General features: G+C 40.7%; 1 protein-coding gene across 2 annotated transcripts in view; it reads left to right on the top strand.

The window, feature by feature from the left end:
• The window catches only part of ARHGAP6 (Rho GTPase activating protein 6), a 444,961-nt gene that overhangs the window by 258,578 nt on the left and 160,177 nt on the right, over window positions 1–26,206 (top strand). Inside the window, exon 1 of one of the 2 annotated variants that reach the window (XM_069757661.1) lies at window positions 15,701–16,030. The exons of the other annotated variant lie outside the window; for it this stretch is intronic. The gene's annotated coding sequence lies outside the window, so the exon portion shown is untranslated. Of the gene's footprint in view, window positions 1–15,700; window positions 16,031–26,206 lie in introns of those variants that run through there. 2 annotated transcript variants of the gene reach the window in all.

Genomic DNA, 26,206 nt, shown 5'->3' with positions numbered 1-26,206 from the left:
ATGTTAGTGCCAATGTAAATGTCCTTGTACACCAAAGAAAACTCAGGTGATCATTCTTCCAATGCCCGCTAAGTAGCAAGCTATCGAAATGAAAGAGATAAGTGGCTACCAAACAGCTATGGTGCCTAGTCTCCATTACTGAACACTTGGGCTGTCATCATACACATTAGGTTATATTTGGATCAAATAAAGGTAGCATGATCCACCATCCATATGTTGCACTTTAGTTGTCAATTTGTTTTTATTGTTTTTTAATATGTGTTACCCTTTTATGGATCCATCTCATTGTGCCAGAAAACAATGATCTAGTCAGGTTGTGTTTTATCAATGTATAATATGGCAATGGCGGTGCACTCGTGGCACTAATAGTAGATGAATACAATGCCATACTACTACTCAAATATTAGAAATGAAAACCCTATAGCACTGGCATAGCAGACACCAGTCAAATAAACTCTCACATTAGAGGAATTTGCTATTTTAAGAAATTTGGCCAAGAGTAGGGAATGTTACAACATAAAAAAAAATGTTTTAGCCATTGAATCCCCCTGCTGCTCTAGCTCCACCAATCTTGTGTTCCACCCTGGTCTTTCAGTGATGAAATCCATTCCACCATTTCTGTAAATAATGTATGGGATATCATTACTGCAGACCTGGCAGAGACCAATATATTGTTGGCACTGGAACAGCAGCTTGGCCTGAGATTGGCATAGACTCCACAGTAGAGTTAACTCTTAACATCCTATTCGGCTCTCTCCAATCCATTCCATTGATTTCTATACAGTATTTAGCTGCTCACTCTTCCACCTAACCAACTCCCTCTTACCTTCTGAAGCCATACACTTATAACTACCAGGCACACAACCTTCAGAGCTGGTATGCTACCCTCAGCTCTCTGCTCTGAGGCTGTCCGGAGCGGTGTGCTTGATCAGATACCCTGTTATATCCATGTGAAAATACAGTAATAGCAGTGTTGACTCCAAACCAAACCACTGATAGCTGAATGTGTTAGTGCCAAATTTGTGCTGCACTTTATAGTTCTACTATTGTTACAGTTCTATTCACCAAAACAGTCACTCAAGGAGAAGAGCCCGCTACACTGGAAACCAGAAAGTAAGCAATTGAAGGAGACTACATAGTACTAAGCTGTACAAGATACCCCTTGAAAACACTCCTTAACAAAGAAAAACTTGTAGATCAGTGATGGTCAAGACATTTTTCCTATGTTAGGTTGTAGGATTCAATTCAGCAAGCATTATTTTAAGAGATTTTTCTTTTTTCTGGGTGGTCTGTTTACTTTTCGAGTTGTAACATAATTTTGCACCAAGAGCATCTTTACATGGACATGTAAGGGGTTGAAGGTCCTGCCCCTTTAAGTCCCCATGCTGCTACTGTAGATGTATATATACAGGGTGGGCCATTTGTATGGATACACCTGAATAAAATAGGAATGGTTGGTGGTATCTTCACAGCATAGACAATTGCCTTACAATATAAGATGTGCAGCATCTGAAATGACGGATACTGGAAGCCTGTGCTAGCATTTCTTCTGCGGTGTTACTATCAGTGTGTCAAGAGCGGGAGAAGAGGGTTGCATTGACAATCCAACACAATGGGCAGCACTTTGAACACATTTTATAAGTGCTCATAACCTTATAAGACTGTGCATGTCCAGGAAATTATGTCACCACCTCCACCATGCGCATAAGCAATGAAAAACACATGTCAAATTGCATTTAAATGCATGCACATGCAGCCTTTTTTTTTGCGTCATGGGTACGATGTTGCGGAGCTGTAAGCATGCATTTTAGCACGCGTTTGCCCATGCAGATGATACGCTGCGCACAGAAACGCTAATGTGAACCTAGCCTAAGTACAGTGGTTTTGGTTAAAGTAGTTGTCCAAACTTGGAGGTAATGTCCGCAGTGACTATGTGACTACAGACTTCTGAATCCTGACAGAGCTTGTGTACTGTGACGATTCTCCGGTGTCCGTCCTGGGAGCTGTGATCATGTGCAGTGGCATAACGTGAGCAGCATGGGCCCGAAAGCAAAAGCTGTAATGGGACCCCCAATTATTGCAAGTCTTTAATAGCACTGGACTTTTCATATAGGCCAAAGTCACTTTTGGGGCCCCCTAGGCTCCAGGGTCCGGGTGCACTTGCAACCCTCTCTCCCCACGCACCAGTGAATCCTCAGTGTTCGCTTTGGGAAATCAGAATTCTGGAGTATGAAGATACAGAGACTGTAACCTCAGCTTCTGTAACGATCAGTATGGTGGTATTAGCACTACTGTGTATGCTGGTAATATTTGGTTATGGTTTGTTGGTATTTGTAATATTGCAATATTATTTTTTCAATATTATTTAATCTTATATAGCAATATTATTGGTATTATTTAGAAATACTGGTCTTGTAGTAAATCTTGATTTCCTCCAGGCAGGGTAATATTAGTAGTATGTCCCCATATGCTGATTTAGGGACGGGGATAGCATGGGCTTGTGTGATTTCAAATGGCAGGGTTAATTTTTAGTCCCAGTCCGGCCCTGATCTGGGTAGTACATTACCCCCATTAGGGTCTTTATATCTACATCTGAACTTATATACAACACTTTACTTTCAATTTAAAACTGAAGACCATTTCATTATCTGCTGCATTCCACTGATAATTAGAAATTCAATTCTAGGCGAGTTGTGCCGAAAATCTTTTCAATCAAGAATACAATATATATCTAACAACATCTTTTAACATTGTCTGAATACAACATGTCATCTAGTTTGCAATTCAGATGAAATATAGATGGTACGTGCCTCACACAATTGTCTTTTTTAATATTCAAAGAAGTTAAATAAATGGCCTCTTTCATTCTATTTTTTATTCACGTTGTATTTAAAGGGAACCTGTCACCCCCAAAATCGTATATGAGCTGCGGTCACCGGCATCAGGGGCTTATCTACAGCATTCTGTAATTCTGTAGATAAGCCCCCGATGTAACCTGAAAGATGAGAAAAAGAGGTTAGAATATACTCACCCAGGTGCGGTCCCGCTGCGGTCCGGTCCGATGGGCGTCGTGGTCCGGGTCCAGCGCCTCCTATCCTTATCAGATTACGTCCTCTTCTTGTCTTCTTGCCGCGGCTCTGGCACAGATGTACTTTGTCTGCCCTGTTGAGGGCAGAGCAAAGTACTGCATTATTACTATCTGCATTATTATTATCTGACATTATACTCGGCATTGTTTTAGGGTGTCCCAGGGGTCCGCATGCTGCGATCCTTTCTATGCGACAAGCACATTTGTGTCTAATACCCAGTGAGAATTAATTGTTCAGTATTGACTCCTAAAGGATATTAGACCTTGCCTTAGACCAAGCAAGCTAGTGGGCTTCCTGCTTGCTGCTCTCGTGACTAGGGACGAGCAGGCCCGTAGAAGTTTGGGTTCATCAGGTTCGACCGAACTTTAGTACAAAGTCCAGTTTTGTTGCCAGAACTGAACCCAAAGCCCATAGAAATCAATGGGGATCCGAACTTTGGAGCTGGAAAATCTCTCTCCCTCCTCCCCAAACAGTAAAATGGACTTTATAATTTTAATAATTTTATTTCTATAACGCCAGCATAATCCTCAGCAGGAAAATAGAAGAAAAGGTGTTCCAGCTCCTTAAAATTAATAGTCTTTATTGATCCATTTAAAACTTCATAGTTGACATAAAATCCTTGTATAGGATGGATCCAAACATGTTAGAAAAAGAGATTTAAGCAACGCATTTCGATCTAGACAGCTCTTTATCACATGTGCAGGCCCATTTGAAGTTCGCTAATGACCATTTGGATTATCCAGAGGATGCATGAGAGAAGGTCATGTGGTCAGATGAGACCAAAATAGAACTTTTTGGTATCAACTACACTTGCCGTGTTCGGAGGAAGAGGAAGGATGAGTACAATCCAAAGAACACCAACCCAACCATGAAGCATGGTGGGGGAAACATCATACTTTGTGGGTGCTTTTCTGCAAAGGGGACAGGATGACAGCACCTTATTGAAGCGAGGATGGATGGGGTCATGTATCGCAAGATTTTGTCCAACAACTACTTTACTTCAGTAAGGGTATTGAAGATGAGTCGTGGTTTGGTCTTCCAGCATGACAATGACCCAAAATACACAGCCAGGATAACTAAGGAGTGGCTCCATAAGATGCATTTCAAGATCCTGGAGTGGCCTAGCCAGTCTCCAGACCTGAACCCAGTAGAAAATCTTTGGAGGGAGCTGAAACTCAACGTTGCCCAATGACAGCCCCGAAGCCTGAAAGATCTGGAGAAGATCTGTATGAAGGAGTGAGCCAAAATCCCTGCTGCAGTGTGTGTGTGTGTGTGTAAACTAGGTCAAGAATTACCATAAAAGTTTAACCTCTATAATTGCAAACAAAGTTTTCTGGACCAAATATTGAGTTCTGTTTTTCTATTGCATCAAATACTTATTTTGTGCAATAACATTATGTAGAAATCACATAGTGTGATTTTCGGGATTTTTTTATGTTTCAGTCTGTCACAGTTGAAATGTACCTACGTTAAAAATTACAGACCTCTCTATTCTTTGTACGTGGGACAACTTGCAAAATCGACAGTGGATAAAATACTTATTTTTTCCACTGTAAGCCCAAGGTCATAAAGTATCAAATCCCATTAAAAAAAGTAGATTTTTATTAGATATACTTTAAAATAGAGTATATCTACTAAAAATAGAATTTTTAAAGTTTTTTTTATGGGATTTAAGGTTCTGCCCAACTACCTGCATTGGACTGGAACCTTTTATCTAATTAGCACCATCCAATGGGGATAGTGTGGAACCGATATCATGTTCGCATTTGTTCTGTGCAACCTTATTATACCATCCCCAATTGGCATGACATTCAGGGGAGTATCTCTTTATTGTCAGTCAGAAACAAAGGGACGACAAGAGTAAGGAGAACATGAGGAGCCATGGCCATTACATTACACACATAAAATCTACGTAAAACAATATGGCACTGGATGGCGCTCCTTTGATTTCTTGCATCATTATTGCATGGTGCACTATAAGGTACTATACTTTAGACCTCTCATTGCTGGTTGTCACCTCTACAGGCTTGGGACAATGATGTGGATGGGGTCAGTTGTGAATATTTTCCTTTCAAGTTTTATAAAATATTTGAACCCAGCTGGGTTATCAATAGAAAATACAGAAATCATCAGGGATAGAAAAGGTCAGGTGAATTGGATTTCATTGTGATGTGGACAAGTTTTTATTAGTGATGAGTGAGTATGCTCGTTACTTGGGTTTCTCTGAGCATGCTCGGGTGGTCCCTGAGTATTTTGGTGTGCTCGGAGATTTAGTTTGTCAACGCAGCTGCATGATTTCCGGCTGCTAGACAGCCTGAATACATGTGGGGATTGCCTGTTTGTTAAGCATTCCCCACATGTACTCAGGCTGTCTAGCAGCCGCAAATCATGCAGCTGCATCGACAAACTTAATCTCCGAGCATGCCAAAGTACTCGGAGACCACCCGAGTGTGCTTGGAAAAACTCGAGTAACGAGAATACTCACTCATAACTAGTTCTTATGTCATGTTCATTTGCTTCTATCAGTATATACCTTCTTGGCTTTACTGAAATGTGCTCCTGTTTTAATCCCGAAAAGTGCTAATCCCACCATTGAATTAATGATTTAAAATCCCTGAAGAATGAGACTTCCAAATGAAAATAGCCATTGCCTTTATTCCCTCGTTATTTGTTTGCAATGGCTTTTAAAGGAAGCGGACGGGAAGCGCTACCGAAGCAGATAGGAGCACTACGCTACTATTTGGCAGCTGACTTGTACCCTTGTAGTTAAAGCAGAGATGTTACAGACCTTTCCTGAAAATGTTCACTTGCAGTATAGCTTCTACTTATGGCTAACATCTTCCCACTCTTAATCTTATGCTTTATTTTCATCATGTGTTATGAAATTTTAAAAAGGTGGTCTAGGATGAGAAAAAGGGGTCTGTTTATTTTCTAAAAAATAGCCTTACTCTTGTCATTGGGTTGTGTGTGATTTTTCTGCTCAGCCCTATTCAAGTAAATAGAATTGAGGTACAATACCACACACATTCAATGGACAAGAGTGTTGCTGTTTCTTTAAATAAGCAGACTGTCCTTTTTAATTATTAAAAGAATTATTAAAAGAAAGCTATTTCAGCTCAGGCTACACGGCACCTTTGGCCACCACAGCCATTGCGTGACTGTTGTTTGCTTGGACCCGCTCCTACATCGCAGCAATATACAATTGAATGGCACCAATTTCCAAAATGTACACTTCCTCAAGCAAGTCACGCAAAATCCGAACAAGCTGTATTTTTTGCACCTTGCTTGCTACAGTCACGGTAGTGACCATAACAATGACCATATTCACTGGTATAGCACTGCTATATAGCAGTGGCACCCAGCAGCCAAAGTGGATATGTAACCCTAGCCTTAGATGGAGTCTGTTAGCAGGTTTTTACTATTTAATCTGAGAGCAACATGATGTAGGGGCAGGGATCCTGATTCCAGTGATGTCACTTGCTCACCTGCTAATTGTAGTTTCAATAAATTCATTAATTGACCAGCATTAGATTATCAGTAGAGGACTAGTTGTCTTGTGCCATTTAGTCCTTCTACTTGGTGTATCGCCATCCCAACACTGATTGGCAGCTCACTCTTTATGTAAGTGTACACAGAAAGCTGCCAAACCGTGGTGTGGGAGAGGTTTTAAAGAGCTCAGCATTTTAAAGAAATTGTAGATCTGCAGCAGAGTAAACAGTGATTTTATAAAAAACTACACCACTCAGACCAGTAAGTAGTACATCGCTGACATCAGTGTCTGTGCTTCTACGTAAAAAAAACCTTGGCAATCAAAACAATGATTTTTTTAAAATTTTAATTGCAGTCCAAAAATAAGTACAAAATAGTAGACGTTTCAGTCTCAAACGACCTTCATCAGTAGCAAGGATGTTCCAGATCCAAATAGGCCACAGTAGAAGGCAGCGTGCTGAATGTGCTATCCACCGATTGTTGTAGTGTACGCCATTAGAATAAGCGGTGGATAGCGCGTTCTTTACACTGCCTTCTTCTGTGGCCTATTTGGATCTGGAACATTCTTTCTACTAATAAAGGTCGTTTGAGACCGAAACGTCTATTTTGCACTTGTTTTTGGACTGCAATTAAAATATAAAAAATATTCATTCTTTTGAGTGCCAGGTTTTTTCATGTACAGTACAGACCAAAAGTTTGGACACACCTTCTCATTTAAAGATTTTTCTGTATTTTCATGACTATGAAAATTGTACATTCACACTGAAGGCATCAAAACTATGAATTAACACATGTGGAATTATATACTTAAAAAGGTGTGAAACAACTGAAATTATGTCTTATATTCTAGGTTCTTCAAAGTGGCCACCTTTTGCTTTGATGACTGCTTTGCACATTTTTGGCATTCTCTTGATGAGCTTCAAGAGGTAGTCACCGGGAATGGTCCAGCAATCTTGAAGGAGTTCCTAGAGATGCTCAGCACTTGTTGGCACTTTTGCCTTCACTCTGCGGTCCAGCTCACCCCAAACCATCTCGATTGGGTTCAGGTCTGGTGACTGTGGAGGCCAGGTCATCTGGCATAGCACCCCATCTGGGGTCGTTGGTTTTTGGACGCTAAATGAGCATCGACTCCAGCACTGCCATGGTTTTTTTCCTTTGCGTCTGTCATGCTGCTCTTGGATTAAATATCAAAAACCTGGTGACAGATTCCTGCTAAGTATCTTACATCAGATCATTGTATCAGTGTGCAGGTTACTAATACAATACTGCTGTTCCATTTGATTTCAGAAGATTGGTGTCTAGATAGAAGTCTCACATTTTTGTTCAATGAGCGGATGTACCAAAATTGTAAAACTTTCACCATTTTATATTCCAGTTTCTTTAAGATTGGGTGTGGTTTATCAGAGGGGCATGTCATGCGTTATTCATTTATTATATTTTGCTTATATGGCGCCATTAATTTACATCTTTACAGACATCATCACTGTCCCCATTGGGACTATCAGTATGTCTTTGGAGTGTGGGAGGAAACCCACACAAATACGGCGAGAACATACAAACTCCTTGCAGATGTTGTCTTTTGTGGGCAAGGCTGCAGTGCTAACCACTGTGCCAACGTGCTGCCCATTATGTATTACTTACTTAGTTGCTATGTGTGCAGTCTAAAGTTTCACCAAAATGATTAGTAGGTGTATCATCCTAACATGACCTATTGTTTAAAGGGAATCTGTTAGTAGGATCAACCCTCCTAAGCTATCTATATGGGCATGCAGGTCATAGATAGTGGAATATGATACCTTAAAATTAGGGATCTTCACTGTCTTCTAAGCCAACTTCCTGTTCTTTAAAGAAAACTTTACAGAAGTCTCACTGTCATTACCGGCAGTATTATGACGTTTACACAGAACTGATAACACAGGATCTACTCACCGCAGATAACGTCACAGCTCCCACTTCCTTCACAATGACTTTTGCACACTCTCACTAGATGGTTCAATACAATATATAGGCTCTGAATCCTGTTGCCGCTAAAGTAAATGTAGATTCAAAATATGTAAAATATGTAAAAAAAATCCACAATGAAAATGCACATGGCATAAAGCCTGATTTAAACAGTAGGTGATATGTTGATGACTTGTTCTCTTTAATGAGTTTGGCACATCTTACTCAAGCAGGCTTTTGAGTGATATATGAAATGCCAGTCTTGATGAATCCTCCCAAGGTACATTACTCAGTTTTAGCATACCCTGCCCATTAATAAATTATATGCACAGAGTTCTGGCGCAGTATTTATTATAGGTTTTTCCCTGATTTTGAACATTTAAATAACTTTTCCATTTACTGTTCATTCTTGAAATGTTGTATACATTTCCAAGAACCCCTCCCTTTTGTAATTAGCAAGCCGTACTTTGCTACACTGACCGTGCAGAACAAATATCGACAGCAAATGTTCCCAGATAGCTGCTAAGTTAGATTAAGTTAATCATAAAATGCAATAAAACTTGTTAGCTATGCTTGTTTGGAATTTATAGCCCACAGCCAGGAAAATGGGGCAACGTTTTAGATAAAAAAAAAAAGTATATTGAAATATTTAACATTTTAAAAATTACAAAAAGGAAAATGGGCTGATGCAAAAGTTTGGGCACCCTTGGAGATGAGTGTTCAGATAACTTTGACCAAGGTTTCAGACCTTTATTAGACTGTTAGGGTTATGGCTTGTTTACTGTCATCCTTAGGAAAGGCCAGGTGATGCAAATTTCCCAGCTTTATAAAAACCCAGCCTCCTCTAACCTTGTGCCAAAAAACAAACACAGCAGCAGCCATGGGTTCTAATACGCGGCTGACTAGTACTCTGAAAATGAAAATGGTGGAGGCCCACAAAGCAGGAAAAGGCTATAAGAAGATAGCAAAGTGTTGTGAAGTGGCCCTTTCCTCCGTTCAAAATGTAATTAAAAAGTGTCAGTTAAAAGGAACAGTAGAGGTCAAGATAAGGTTGGGATTACCAAGCAAAATTTCAGAGGCCAATTAGAGCCTCCAATTGACTGCAAGAGACCTTCAGAAAGATTTAGCAGACTCTGGAGTTGTGGTACATTTTTTTTACTGTTAAGAGACACCTGGACAAATAATAATCTTTATTTTTTATATAGCGCTAACATATTCCGCAGCGCTTTACAGTTTGCACACATTATCATCACTGTCCCCGCTGGGGCTCACAATCTAGAATCCCTATCAGTATGTCTTTGGAATGTGGGAGGAAACCGGAATGCCCGGAGGAAACCCACGCAAACACGGAGAGAACATACAAACTCTTTGCAGATGTTGTCCTGGGTGGGATTAGAACCCAGGACCCCAGCGCTGCAAGGCTGAAGTGCTATCCACTGCGCCACCGTGCTGCACAAATGTGGCCTTCATGGAAAAGTCCTCAGAAGAAAACCTTTCCTGCATCCTCACCATAAAAATCATCATCAGAAGTATGCAAAAGAACATCCAAACAAGACTTATGCATTTTGAAAACGAGTCCTGTGAACCGATGAGGTTAAAATAGAACTCTTTGGCCACAATCAACGGCATGTGTGGAGATAAAAGGGCACAGGATTTCAAGAAAAGAACATCTCGCCAACCATTAAGAATGGGAGTGGATCAATCATGCTTTGGGGTTGGGTTGCAAACCTAACACAATCTGTAAAAATGCTGAAGTTAAAAACAGGATGGCTTCTACAAGTGGATAATGATCCTAAACGCACAACAAAATCCACAATAGACTACCTCAAAAGGCGCAAACTGAAGGTTTTATAATGGCCCTCACAGTCCCCTAATCTGACCATCATGGAAAATCTGTGGCTGGACCTCAAAATAGCAGTGCAACCAAGCCGACCGAGGAATCTCACAGGACTGGAAGAATTTTCCACGAAAAAATGGATGAAAATCCTTCAAACAAGAATTTAAAGACTCTTGACTGGATACAAAAAGCATTTGCAAGCTGCGATACTTACAAAAGGGTGTGTGTGTATGTATATATACTGTATATACAACAGTAACTTTGACCAGGTGTGTCCAAACTTTTACATGCCACTGTATGTGGGACATTGCATGAATGAAATGCTAATTTTTATATAAAAATACTTGAAGCTATGGACATGCATGGACCATGTAGTTTATTGGATTTTCATAATAAATATATAAGTATTAATAAATATTTGTATTCTGGTTTAGCAGCATAGTGAATGTCATCATTAAACATAACTCTTATTATACTTTTTAAAATACTATACACCCATATATTCTTAAAAAAAACACCCAAAATTGTCCTTATGCACAGTTTCAATTCTTTTCAAACCACATTAAAGGCTCAAGGAAACAAACTAGAATGGTGTTCTTATATCTAGGTAGGCTTGTTCTGACAGTGGTCAAAAAATCAGATGGCAGCCTATGTAAGAACGAGCCTCCTCGTCTGCAAACCTTAAAGGGAACCTGTCACCCCCGTTTTTTGAGATTGAGATATAAATACTGTTAAATAGGGCCTGCACTGTGTGTTACTATAGTGTATGTAGTGTACCCCGATTCCCCACCTATGCTGAGAAATAACTTACCAAAGTCGCCGTTTTCGCCTGTCAATCAGGCTGGTCAGGTCGGGAGGGCGTGTTCACAGCGCTGGTTCTTCCTCAGCTTTACGTTGGTGGCGTAGTGGTGTGCGCCTGTTGAAGTGACTAATCCACTGTGGGCACGTGAACAAGCAGCGCGCGATCTGCGCTGTAATCCCTTTCGTCGGTGGGGGCGGCCATCTTCCTGGGGCCGCGCGTGCGCAGATCGAGTGCTCTGCTGCACGGGGTTTCAGGAAAATGGCCGCGGGATGCCGCGCGTGCGCATTAGAGATCGCGGCGGCCATTTTCCCAAAGCCGAGTTTGCATCTCGGCTTTGGGAAAATGGCCGCCGCGATCCTTAATGCGCACGCGCGGCATCCCGCGGCCATTTTCCTGAAACCCCGTGCAGCAGAGCACTCGATCTGCGCACGCGCGGCCCCAGGAAGATGGCCGCCCCCACCGACGAAAGGGATGACAGTGCAGATCGCACGCTGCTTGTTCACGTGCCCACAGTGGATTAGTCACCTCAACATGCGGACACCACTACGCCACCAACGTAAAGCTGAGGAAGAACCAGCGCTGTGAACACGCCCTCCCGACCTGACCAGCCTGATTGACAGGCGAAAACGGCGACTTTGGTAAGTTATTTCTCAGCATAGGTGGGGAATCGGGGTACACTACATACACTATAGTAACACACAGTGCAGGCCCTATTTAACAGTATTTATATCTCAATCTCAAAAAACGGGGTGACAGGTTCCCTTTAATAGCTGGAGCAGAGCTCCCCTTGCTAAGGAGACTTCACAAACATGGTAGATGCTTTCCACAGGAGCGCAGCATGGAGGGATCGCGTGTGTGCCATGTGCAGAACCATTCTTAATTAGATACGCGCTCCCCACATAATTGTAACCAGGTGACCTGTAACCCATTGCCTGTAGACAGGTATTTAAGAATGTGATTTTTATGCAACCCTGTGCCATTAGTATTTGATGCACAGCCAGTGAATGGACCGGGTCATAGAAGCCCATTTAGTTTATCTGTAGGAGCATATCTTCTCCCCTGAAGACCCATGAAGGAGAAACGTGTCGGGAGACAAGTAGGGCTACATAGGGCATTTCACATGAGGGTGAGCTGTGGACTGGCCCTTGTAAGGGCGGGAGTCTTAGGGCCTTAGGTATTAAAGTAGCTCTGAACAAACATAAGATGGCCAGACCTGGACCTCCACTTTTTTGTGTGGTCATCTATACCAGCTGCAAGCTGCATGTCTGATCGAAGGAGACCACTGCAACCAGATTTGGTGAGCTCTCTCCATAACTTGTGTACAGTGTCTGACTGGGATGCGAAGGGCCCACCTGTAACTACATACACTAATAATGTAAAAGTCCATCAGATTATATCAGCAATGATTTTTAAGCCATTAACACCCACTTCCATGAGCGACGTTTGTATTAGCGATCACAGTTACAAGCATTATTAGCAACTTCTTAGCGACTATAGTCAAGCATTTATCGATGATATATGAATAATCTTTCTAAATTCATCATGTGCTTTTCTATTTAAGCATTGTCACATGTCAGATATCGCTCATCCAACATATAATCATGATCAATTTATATTCACACAGTGGCATAGTGTGTTAGGAAGCATAAGGGCAGTTGTTCTGGGCATCAAAATTTTGGGGGGATGTTAAATGTTGCAAACTCCTCCTACTTCACCTCTCCGCATACATATGTCATGCCTATGGCACCTAGGTCAAATAACTGGCGCCTGCAAGTGCCACTTCTGAGAGTGGTTCTATGAGGGCCTGACCAGCGCTACTTATGCAGAGCACAGCAGACATGATAACTTTGTCATCATCTACTGCTCTGCATAGGCAGAAGCCATCATCACAACACTCACTATAATGTGGGTTTGGTCACTGCCTTTGCAGAGAGCAGCAACCTATAACAAATTTATCTTTGATTGCTGCCCTCTCCTCAAGGATGGGGTTATGGATAGGGTTACGGATATGGCTAGGCTATTAAGATTGTGACATAAAATAATTATTAAAAGTTTAAAAAGCAAGAAAAAAATTACAACTTTTTTTTTTTTTAATTTTGAGTCTGATTTTACCAAAAGCTGAAAAAACTAGGTCAGAACCCAATCTATAATTACATCAATATCTTCCTCAAATTTCAATACCTGTGCTTGGGGGATAGAGGTTTTATGTGCATTTGGGTTTTTACGTGCAAGAATAATTGTGCGTCTCCTGTAGGGAAGCCCAGCTGTCAGTGAAAAACTCCACAGAGAGAATGCAGAATATAGAGCGTTTTTTTTTAAATGCTCCTCAATGATTTCTAATTTGGTGGAAACAGAATATGCAGCGAGCTCCCTTTAATGGCGGCTGAATGTAGCCCGAATTATTTCATTTCACTAAGGCTGCACAGAAAATGGGAACCCAACGCTAGTAATTGTAGATAATTAAATAATTCAGCACAGAGTTTCTGTTCTAAATTAGACAAAAACATTTTTGTTTCTTGGCTGAATATGGCTGCTCTTTTGTCTGGATTCAACACTTCTGTTCTACCTGTTGTATAAATGGCACTGGAGGGGTTAAGAGTGGATCTGTCACCAAAAAAGACATAATTAAATGAATCTCTCAGACTTACTTTGAATATTGGAGTCAGGATGGCTGCACATTCCTGGTATTAAATTGAGAATTTTCTGGGTGCAGCTAAAGACTGAGAGAACTCATGCGTGGAATTGTATCTAGTATCACGATCAATGTCCCTTCTCTCTGCTGCTGAAATCTCACACTGCTCAGCACAAGCTGCAGCAGACAGTCTGGGTGGGTGGAGACCAGATACAATTCCACTCATGAGCTCTCTCTCTCTTTAGCTGAACCCATAAAATTCTCAATGCAATACCAGGAATGTGCAGCAATCCTGACTCGGATTTTCAAAGTAAGTCTGAGAGATCCATTTAATAATGTCTAAGCAGTAGCTCTAGTTGAGTTTTACCTTTCATAAAGAATTAGTCATTCTAAAATGGAGTTTCAAAGTAAGTACACCAGCCTCATTGAGTCTAAATATCTTTCTAATGGTGTGCACAGCTTGTATTGTAAATTGAGTTCTGGTTTGACTTGTCATCCTAAGTCATGTGGCGAGGCTTGTTAAAGGGAACCTGTCACCCCGAAAATCGCGGGTGAGGTAAGCTCACTGGCATCAGGGGCTTATCTACAGCATTCTGTAATGCTGTAGATAAGCCCCCGATGTTACCTGAAAGAGGAGAAAAAGACGTTAGATTATACTCACCCAGGGGCGGTCCCGCTGCTGGTCCGGTTGGAAGGGTGTCTCTGGTCCGCTGCGGCGCCTCCCATCTTCATTCCAAGACGTCCTCTTCTGATCTTCAGCCACGGCTCCTGCGCAGGCGTACTTTGTCTGCCCTGTTGAGGGCAGAGCAAAGTACTGCAGTGCGCAGGTGCCGGGCCTCTCTGACCTTTCCGGCGCCTGCGCACTGCAGTTCTTTGTTCTGCCCTCAACAGGGCAGACGAAGTACGCCTGCGCCGGAGCCGTGGCTGAAGATCAGAAGAGGACGTCTTGGAATGAAGATGGGAGGCGCCGCAGCGGACCGGAGACGCCCATCCGACCGGACCAGCAGCGGGACCGCCCCCGGGTGAGTGTAATCTAACGTCTTTTTCTCCTCTTTCAGGTAACATTGGGGGCTTATCTACAGCATTACAGAATGCTGTAGATAAGCCCCTGATGCCGGTGGGCTTACCTCACCCACGATTTTCGGGGTGACAGGTTCCCTTTAAAGGCTCACTATTGACTTTTAGGATTGTTGCTTCCAAGAGGTGGCGCTAGAGTTCCAGCCCTCTTTGTCTTCGAAGAGGCTGTTTGCACAGCTTGACTTGTAATTCTAGGAATTGTCTTGGGAATCAAAAAAATATTATTTCTCCTTATTGAGATGCTGCCAACATATCCCCCCCAGCACTGGGTAGAGATAATGACCATTCATATCAGTCCATGTCCCCAATGGAGCTCACAATCTACGTGAAAACTTTTCTCATGAAGAAACCCTCTTCCTTTCTTTACAGTGCTCAATCCAGCGTATTTTAACCGCTTGCAGGATACTGTTAGTCCTCAATAGTCAGTACAAGGCAGTCTGAGAGCAGCAAACGTCTTCCTTTACTTAAGGGATTTCTTTCTTCCCTGATATGGGGATCTTAATTAACGATTTTGAGACTTTTCTTTGGTTATTGACAACTCCTCTCTGACAACTCCCTCTGTTCTACACCATGTTTTGATCACATTGTTTATCTAGGAATCATTTGTTCAGAATATAATTTATGAAACAGCATTTCTGGGTAGAACTAGTTAAAGGTAAAAGAAACATTAAATGCTGAAAATAAAAGGGAAGAACCCCGAGCCTTCCAACATTCTTTAGTCTATTCCTAATAAGGAAAGTTTGTACAGTTCCAGTCCGGCTAAGAGGCGCAGAGTCCCATGTACGGGAGTCTCTCTAATTTCCTCAGTTTTTCCTTAAAATCCACATTTTAGTGCTTCAAAGGTCAGTGTTTATTTTAATGGAGTAGAGGAAAAATCCATTAGGATAAGTTTCGATCTTCTGGTTCCAATAAGGATAACTGAACGGAGGAAGCTAAAGTCATCCGCAGATCTAAAACTTTCCTAGTAGTGAATCTTGCCTCCCCGAAAGAAAACAAGACCGTATCCTGGGATTTATGACTCCAGATGGGCTTTATTCCTCCTCACATGTGGCATATTGGGAATGAAGACTTCACATGTGTGTGTGGTTTCACCATTTGAGATAAATCCCTTACTATGTGCGACAGCCTTTCAGTGGAAAGAAGCAAACATGTTTAGTTGATGGGTAAGAGAATCATTTTTCTACCTTTTTGATTCTTGCTTGATATACTGGCTTTGATTGCACAATGTTTTGCCGAGATAAGTCTGAACTATTGGCACAACAGGATCCGTACGCTGCGAGCACACCTAGATTATCAAATTAGAGAGGGATTTAAGACTTATTGTATAGCTAGAGTTTAATATTTGGAAGAAAAGCTTTGACAAATGCGACATGGTGTGTTTGTATGTATAGATATATGGATGGATGGACAGATTGATAGATATAGATAGAAGGATAGATAGGTATAGACAGGAAGATATGGATACATAGATGGCTATAGATAGGACATAAGATAAGGAAGCAAAAGCAAAGACAAAATATAGTTGTTAGGTGCCAGCCTGCATATTACCACCCAGTAACCTATTAATATAAATGCAAAAAGAGAGCAGGGTGAGGAGCCTAGTTATTGCTCAGAACCCCATTTTCTGCAAAAACTTCTCTCTATCTATATCTATCTCTCCCATATAAATGCAAAAAAAGCCGGCAGCACACTGTAGGTATATCAAACTTCTAATTTGCCATGTACGCAAAAAAAAAAAAAAAAGCAACGTTTCGGCTCCAAAGTGCCTTTATCAAGTTAACAAAGGCTCTTTGGAACAGAAACGCTGCTTTTTTGCACTTATGAAAAATTGGAAGTGTCTTCACTTTTTTATATGCTTTTTTTTCATTTAGACAGAGATATAGGTATAGATATAAATATTTGGAAGTTTTTGCAGAAAATCTGGTTCTGGGTAATAAGTAAACTCCTCACCCTGCTCTCCATTTTTAGGCTTTTCCCATCCTATAATTCCATTATTCCTGTTAGGCAAGACTAGTTAAATTGTTAACTGTACATTTCTTTCTTGTTTCAGAAACCTTCCACCATGATTTAAGGCTTGAAAAGGGTCAGTAGTAAATGAAGGATGATCCTAATTTCTCAGGGAATACCCTAAATTTGAGGCATTAGGTTGGAAATCATATATACCCTGGTAGTCTAAGAGAGTGAAGAATAAGTTCATATGGCTTCGGGAGGTCCAGTCTCTGGACATCCGGTCATCAGCTTTGTTTGCCACTCCCTACAAGCTTCCATAGATAGATAATTTTGTGCTGATTCAGCAGATTATTTCTGCTTTTCCGAGCTTTTCTTAGTAAATATAACTTTTTATAGGTTTTTAAACACAAGTCATGAGGGAAGGTAATGAAAACATAATGCAGTTGGGTTTTAGGCAGACCCTTATCAATAGTGCTGGCGACACGGTCTAATATTCTCCATGAAACTGTATAAAATCTCCGGCATAGATATACCAGTGCATCTGAAGGACATTGATGGAATATAAGTGTAGCATTCAGGAAGACAGTGTAATTAAAGTGCATGGCGTAATTTACCCTGCTTTCAAGTATTATAATTAAATGCACTGGAGACTCGCGGTCTGGTAAACAGTTTGCTGAGCTCACTGGTACGGGCTATGCATGAAACGTTCCACACTGCACTCCCCTTACAGCAATGACCACTTGTTTTCCGGAGCAAAATTTCTATAGTCCTGGGAATCCTAGTATAAGGCTACATTTAGGAAAACAAGTGCTTGACATCTGATATCACAAGAGCCTGGCATTGTCGGTCAGCTATTCGGAATTATGCTCTACAGTGCCTTCGAATAATGTTACTTTTACAAAGACCAATCCATATTTTTTGGCTTTTTCTAAGTGAAATTAACCTCTCAGTTCTTTGCAGGCGCTGTCACTTAAGGAATAGTGGTTTTTATCTGTATTTGATGAGGTTTCTCCTTTTTTCTATACATGAACTGCATGTCTTGTTCTGTACTGATGTTTTAGGGGATCATGCCAAGGTGGGGTGGGGGTCGGACTTGGCAGCTGTATACACAGATCTGCAAAGCACATGTATCTCAATAGAAATCCTCTGCAGTATGTCTTAGGAATTCTAGAGCATTTTACCCTATACTGAAATCCCTGCCGCACTCTACTGCAGTCTTTAGGAATGTATCATGGACGCCACGGTTCCCAAAGGGTCCTCTATCTCTGATCAACAGAACAGACAAGTTTCTTTATTGTGGGAAAGTCTCAGTTCTTGTGATGGTCACACCCGATGACTGTGCAGAATAAACATTCATCTATATTAGGTTCATGTGTATTGCTACATTAGGAATATATTTAACACTTCTATATTCCTGCATTTCATTTATTTATTTATTTTTTTACTTTTATTTTCCTTTAGTAAGTTGTACCTCTGGTTAGATCAGATTCACACAGGGCAGTTCAGCGCAGTTTTTGAATTATGAGTGAAGGAATACAAGAAGTAGTATTTGTCTTTCCTTTTCACCTTTCGGATCCTTAGAACCTAAGCAAAAAATATATCAAAAGTAATTTGTGTTGTCAAGTGATATCCCCTCCCAAATATAGCTTTTATTTTTGTAAACTGTAGGCAGGGCTAAAATGACATCATAGGGCACAAACTATGCTCCTTTCTCATTAGTTATAATTGATTTTTTTAATATGCGAGAGGCAGAACAAATAGTAATGGCTGTGCCAAAGTCCCACACACAATAACAAGGTAGCTGGAGGTGGTCGTAGACTGGGTGCAATTATTAGTTGTTGTGATGACCACTTTCTAATAGTGACTTATGGAATAAATCTTATTCTGTCTACGTGTACGTACTGTATTTTGTGCCATTCCAACCCATCAGTTACATTGTTTCACTGTTACTCTGTTCTCCTGTTTTCCCCTTCATTTGCTCTAGTCCGGTTTCTTCTCCCTTCTTTCCCTCCCAATCCATCATACATACTTCCCACGTCTCCATTTCCCTACCCTTTCCTTGTTTACTGCTATTCTTTCCTATACTCTGTCTTTTCGCTTGATCCATCTCTTCTTTCCATCCCTCACTTCTTTTCGGAATACACCCTTTCACCTACTAAACTTTCCCTCTATCTGAGCACCCTATCTGATCCTTCCTTACTGCACTATACAATTACTTTTTTCCATTTTCAACAATGTAAGGCTCAGGTGTTATTTCCATTAAAGCCTTTGTTCATCCTCTTGTAAACTCTATATCTGTCTTTTTTCTCTAATCTCTCAACACCAGATTTACTAGAAGACTAAGTTTTAACTGATGAAAGAGATAGAATGTAGAAATTTCCTGGAAAGCCAAAAAATGTAGATACCCTAACAGTGCCCCTTTATTATACTGATCATTTGCAGATTGTTACTTTGCAAACTAGACATTAGAAGGCTACTGGTCTGTTATAACTCCCTAAAGCCGCCCATAGACAATAGACCTTGTTGTGCAGATTTCAGTGGACCGGTACACCATGGGGGGTAAGTTAGATGATTTCTGTCTGATCCTTCCATTTCCCAATGGATAAGTTGTTCTTGAAGATGGCAGAATGAAAGAAAGAAATCAATGATGTTCAATGCCAATGAAGAGAACTCACCCGGCTGGAATGTTTCATATGTTGTTGCGTAACAGCAGTGAATCACGGTGGATTAAAGATGATGTTTTGACATTAATTAACAGGAAAATACTATTTTACATTAAACTGTAGAAAAACAGTGATCTAAAGATATTACTGATATTAAACAGTATGTGTATCTCTATTCACCACATTAAATTCAGCATTTATAGGAGGGTATTTATATCAATTATAATGTTGAGTCTGTTTGGATAGGTCCCTATCAACGTAACCATGTGGACAGTTTAGTGTTTCCTATTATATTTTTGGAAAACTGGTCAAGTTCTTTTAAGTTACGTTACTGGAGGTGGGGTTAACTACCTATCCATAGAATAGGTCAATATGTTTGGTGGGTGTCCAACACCTGGCGCCCCCACCGGCCAACTGATATCAGCACAAGCTGCAAATAAGCAATGTCAAAGGAGAAGCCCTGTACATTGGTTAGTGGTTGCTGCCAAGCACTGAAGCTTATTTTCAATCATTTGGCATGTCGGACTCCCACTGATCATATATTGATCTCCTATGCTACAGATTGGCTATCATTTGTGAAAAAGGACCTTTTATTAAATTTTAACTGAGGGCTTCCTCCAATTGCCACTGTTCCACTGATTCTGGGACAATTTTTTTTTTCTTAGTGTCCCTCCATTGTGGGCCCCATAAATAAATATTCAAATGTTTCCTTCAGCCAAATGGGTACATACCAAAGAACTGTGGCTGTTTTGCTTTTTCTCATCTGATGCTGGCTAATCAATACACGGCCGCACCCAGAGGAAAGTTATGTCATTTGCCCAGTTAGTTGAAGGAAAAATGTGCATCTTTATTTCAGGGGTCAAACCCTTGGAATGGAGGGGCACATAAGAAAATGAAAACTGTTCTCTAGAATCAGAAGAACAGAGGTAATGGGAGAAGGTACTTAGTTTGAATTAAAAAATCCAATGTAAGGCACGCTTTTAAGTTATGTAAAATATTAATTGCAATTTTTGCTAATTATTTTGTGACTGTATAGGGTTTTGTCTTGGTGTATCGAGATTCTATAATTTGCATGTGGACATGTGTGCAATATGAAAATTAAATAATCCAGTGCAATTAAGCAAAGTTTTTTTTGATAAAAAAGGAAAGAAAATAACCACAAAGTCATATTTTCAAATCGGACTAGGAGTATAACTTTTGTCTCTTGGGCATGTAGACAATGCCAAAGAATAATGTATCTTTGCCGTAATACTCTTCTGAACACTTTATATAACTTTTCTGAGCATCACTTGGGTGCTAATAATGACAACTGTCCAGAATCCAACAAACACTTTGGGGGGCTGTAGATTTTCCCTGTCTTGCTGCTGAAATAGAGGTTTTCTATGACTATTGTGAGCTGTGAACAATACAAGTCACCGGAGGATAACAGAGGACCCTGCCCACAAGGGCTCACAGTCTTCAAGGGTTGGGTGGCGATACAGTAAGTGATGGGGAGAGCAGGTTGTGCAGTAGTACAGTGGAATGAGGGATACTGCAGGTTGTAGGGTTGTCGGAAGAGGTAGGTCTTCAGGTTCATTTTGAATGTTTACCCAGTAGACGAGAGTCTGATATGTTGGGGTAGAGAGTTCCAGAGTAGAAATTGGAGAAATCTTTTGTGCGATTGTTGGAAGAGGAGATAAGGGGGCAGTAAGTACCGGGAGACAAGGTCACAGATGTATGGAGGAGACCGGTTGTGGATGGCTTTGTATGCCATGGTTAGGGTTTTGAACTCGAACCTCTGGGCAATGGGGAGCTAGTGAATGGATTGACAGAGGGGAGAGGCCAGGGAATAGCGGGGGGACGGGTGGATTAGTCGGGCAGCAGAGTTTAGGGTAGATTGGATTGGTGCGAGAGTGTTAGAAGAGAAGCCCACAGAGAACTTTTCAAGTACCTTCTAGATATTCTTTTGTAATAATTCAGATTATTCCAAGTGCTCACATATTTTTTTTTTCTTTTCTTATCTTTATTAATTTCTGGATAGCCGCAATGTTTCAGATTTGCAGTTTTTGAGTCTATTACGTGACATTTACACTGTATTAGGTTATACTGATTGATTGGTTGTGTATGTATTGAGTGAATTTCAAACGATTAATATAAATTACATATTATTTATATATGGTTTTATTATAAACATTTTTCTTTTAACAATTTGGATTTTTGCAGTCCAGGCCAGAAACAAGAGAGTCATTTAATTATCATCAGAGGACAGGGACCTAATGAAAGTTGACAAGTCTGTTAAGGATCAAGAAAAGGCAATAGTAGTATTTCTTTGAAATGATAAGGTCCTGCATGCAGGTCACTTGTCACTCTTTGGTGGAAGAACTGTGCTCTCTCTCTTGCTGGAAACGTTTTAGTTTTTTTTGACTATTAATTGGAATCTTTCACCTGGTTTTTGCTATGTTATCCGAGGGCTGCGCATGAGGTAGGCGCTGAGATCAGATTTCAGTGATGTGTCACTTACTAGCCTGTGTGCTGTTGTTTCAATACAATAAGTGTTTTATCAGCAGGAGATTATCACTGCGGGACTAGGTAAACTCTTGAGACCTAGTCCAACCATGCCCTTAGCACTGATTAGCAGCTTACTGTCAGTGTACAATGTACACAGGACGCTTCTAATCAGGGGTGTGGGTGGTATCCGTCTTTTGATACTACATCTAAAAGCTCTGATTGTACCACAACTGCAACACCTAGTAAACAAAGTAATACATCACGGTAATTGGGGTCTTTTTCTCTACATTATGCTGTTTTCAGCATAACCTGCTAACAGATTCCCTTTAACTCTTTTTGTTTGCAGCTGTCGTAAGACATGCACATTTTACTGCACTTTCCATACAAGAAGAAAATAGTTTACATTTTATAATGTCATTGTTAAAACTAAAATTGAATACAAAGTACATTCCCTTTCATTTACAAATTGCTAATAGTACACCTTAACCCCTTCATGACCTTGGGATTTTTCGTTTTTCCGTGTTCGTTTTTCACTCCCCTCCTTCCCAGAGCCATAACTTTTTTATTTTTTAGAGGTCTCAAGGACCTCTATGGTTACAATGGAGAAGCATCGCCGACCTCCGATCATGTGACGGGGGTCGGTGATGACGTCATTTCCGGCCGCGGTAGTTAAATGCCGCAGTCTGCGTTTGACAGCGGAACTTAACTAGTTAATAGGCGCGGGCAGATCGCGATTCTGCTCGCGCCTATTACGGGCACATGTCAGCTGTTCAAAACAGAAGCTGACATGTCCCGGCTTTGGTGCGGGCTCACCGCTGGAGCCCGCATCACATCGGGGCTTCTGACCTCGGACGTACTATCCCGTCTGAGGTCAGAAAGGGGTTAAAGAATTTTTTTTTAAGAAAAAAATTACTGTATCTGTAAATTGTGCAAAAACACAGTGTAACATGTCCCGGAACAATTACAAAAGAAAATAATAGAACAAAGTCTTTCTACAAGGGTAAAGTTAGGTGTACGTATAGGATTGATGACTCTTGGCTTTAGTGAAAGACAGTGTTTCTTTTCAAAGACCATTTTTAATGCTTAGAAGTATCTGTACTGTATGGTGTACATTGCACTTATGTTGAACTCATTGGTTTACAATACCAATTAAATAATCATCAAAGAACAACCAACCTCGGGAACACCGGGGCAGATCTCTCTGACTAAAGAGTTTACTATTGACATTACGGGAAGAAAGCTCTGGCCATCTTTTATGCAGCGCTCAGTTTTACAATTATGGTGCTATGATCTCATGGCTGTAGAATTGTTAGGACCACACACATCTCGCAAACCACAAGACTAATACAATCTACAGCATGCCTAGCATTGCTAATAACTCTCGTGCCACTGGGAGTAAATTATTTTTGATAATTGGAAACTTTTATTAATCTACATTTAAGAGAGTTTGAAAAGTATTATTTGGGAAAAAAATTACTGATAGCGCTTATTGCTAAATACAGGAAGAATGTACTCCCATCCTTCATGTAGCAGTATGATTAAGGGGTATATTCAGCACGGACGTGTATGTCTGAGATCACACAGGATCTGCGATTCAGATTTGTAAATGATGAGGCATATAAGGCTGTGTTCACATGTCCAGTAATGATCCATGAGAACTGATTCAGCAGCAATCCCTTTACAAAAAGATTGTGCAGACACAATTTTTTTTTGTCCAGCTAAAAAAAAAACTGATTTCGACTCTATCCGTTTTTTTAACATTCACTTCTATGCAAAATGGATCCGTTAAATAGCCATCCATTTTCTTCCATTTGTAACTGTTCCAGTAAGTTGAAAACACAACCTTATCAAATGAAAGAAAAGTAGATGGCTAATAGTGGTAAGCGAACGTGCTTGGATAAGGTGTTATCTGACCATGCTCGGGTGCTAACTGAGTGACTTCGGCGTTCTCGAATAGTATGTTCGAGTCTCTGCGGCTGGATGTCTCTCGGCTGTTCGACAGCTGCAATACATGCAGGGGTTGCTTGTTTGGTAGGCGATCCCTGCATGTGTTGCGGCTGCTTTAACACTTTTATTTTAAGAATTATTTATTATTATAGCGCCATTTGAACCAAGGTGGTTTACATGTGAGGGGGTGTATACATAATAAAAAAACAAGTACAGTAATCTTGAACAAAACGAGTCACCGACTGATACTGGAGGAGAGCGGACCCTGCCCATGAGGGCTCACAATCTACAGTGGATGGGTGAGGATAAAGTATGTGAGAGGAGAGCTGGTCGTGGAATGAGGGTTACCGCAGGTTGTTGGCTTGTCTGAAGAGGTTGCTCTTCAGTTTTCTTTTGAAGGTGTAGAAGAATGTATCATGATGTGTATTTGTGTCATCTCTCTGGTAGGGTGGATTTATTCTTTTCAGCCTAATGATGGCTTTGTTGACTGTGACACCTCTTTGGGCCACAATCTGAGAGTTTCAGTTAGCAGCTACCATATACAAATTCAACACTTGAGATGAACTCCAGACTACACTAGATAATTAAAGAAGCACTGCCATCATCATGTGTGTCCTCTTAATATATTGCTATCATCATATTTTAAAGCACTGTGTACTTACAGTTGCTCATTTTTCCTTTCTACCCAGCTAATTTTTCTTTCCATCAGGTCTATGACATCATTTAAAAGCTGACTAGCTGACTCCTGAGCTCTATGTAGAAACAGTTTTCCATGTATGACTCCGCAGTCCCTGATGGTGGAAGGGGCGAAGCAGCTGGGTCAACAGTTGAAGAGGGGGATGATTTCTGCATAACAAGATACTTCCATTAAAAAGTAAAGCAAATAATTTACTGAGTAGAAAGGCAAAATGAGCCATTGTAAGAACACAGTGCTTTACAGTGTGTCCGTAAAGTCATGGTGCACATTTGACCAGTCACTGGAAAACAAGAAAACATGATAGAAATGTGAAATCTGCTCCAAATAAAAGAAAAACTCTCCCAGTTTCATACCTATTCGGTGCAGTTCGATGTGGGCTTCATTTGTTGCCCTACACACATCCAAATGATAGTGAAGTTCTTGCCAGATATGGGTAAGGACCTCTGGTGTAACAGAGTGAATAACCTCTGTGATTCTCTGTTTTAAGTGATTAATGTCGTTGATACGTTCAGTGTACACATGTTGCTTCACATAACCCCAAAAGGAAAAGTCTAAGGGTGCCGGTTTCGGGGATCGTGGTGGCCATGGCTTGACAGAACCCTTGCCTATCCATCGCAAGGGAAATATTCTATCCAGAAACTCACAAACCGTGGTGGTGTAGTATGGAGGAGCGCCATCCTGTGGAAAGATGACACCTTCTGGATATTGTGGCACTGCATACAATTCCAACATGTCAAGATACTTGTTTGTTTTTAAATCACCTCCCTTTCGCCCCATTCAAAATAAATCAATAAAAAAAAAAATCAAACCAACACATATTTGGTATCGCCGCGTTCAGAATCGCCCAATCTATGAATAAAAAAAAGGATTAACCTGGTCGCTAAACAGCGTAGAATTTCGTTTTTTTTAAAATGCAATAACGGGCAATCAAAAGAACGTATCTGCATCAAAATGCTATCATTAAAAACGCCAGCTGAGCACGCAAAAAAATAAGCCCTCAACCGACCCCAGATCATAAAAAATGGAGACGCTATGGATATCGGAAAATGGCACAATTTTTCTTTTTTTTTTTTTTTTAGCAAAGTTTGGAATTTTTTTTCACCACTTAGATAAAAAATAACCTAGACATGTTAGGTGTCTATGAACTTGTAATGACCTGGAAAATCATAATGGCAGGTCAGTTTTAGCATTTAGTGAACCTAGCACAAAACCCCAACAAAAAACAAGTGTTGGATTGCACTTTTTTTGCAATTTTACCGCACTTGGAATTTTTTTCCTGTTTTCCAGTACACGACATGCTAAAACCAATGATGTCGTTCAGAAGTACTGCTTGTTTCTCAAAAAATAAGCCCTCACATGGCCAAATTGACGGAAAAATAAAAAAGTTATTGCTCTGGGAAGGAGGGGAGCGAAAAGCGAACACGGAAAAACGATAAATCCCAAGGTTATGAAGGGGTTAAAAATTATCTTAAAGGGGGTTGTTCCTGTTTGAAATAGAATTTGCCCCTTGCTGATTTTTGGTTTTAAAAAAACAAACCACTCTGTAGTCACCTTCACCGGGTCCACTTGGGAAGTCTCCGCTGCAGCTCACGGTT

The sequence above is a fragment of the Ranitomeya imitator genome, chromosome 3 (assembly GCF_032444005.1).
Source record: "Ranitomeya imitator isolate aRanImi1 chromosome 3, aRanImi1.pri, whole genome shotgun sequence".
Taxonomy (NCBI): Eukaryota; Metazoa; Chordata; class Amphibia; order Anura; family Dendrobatidae; genus Ranitomeya; species Ranitomeya imitator.
Note: the sequence above shows the minus strand (reverse complement) of the source record. Positions and strands in the feature narration are given on the sequence as shown.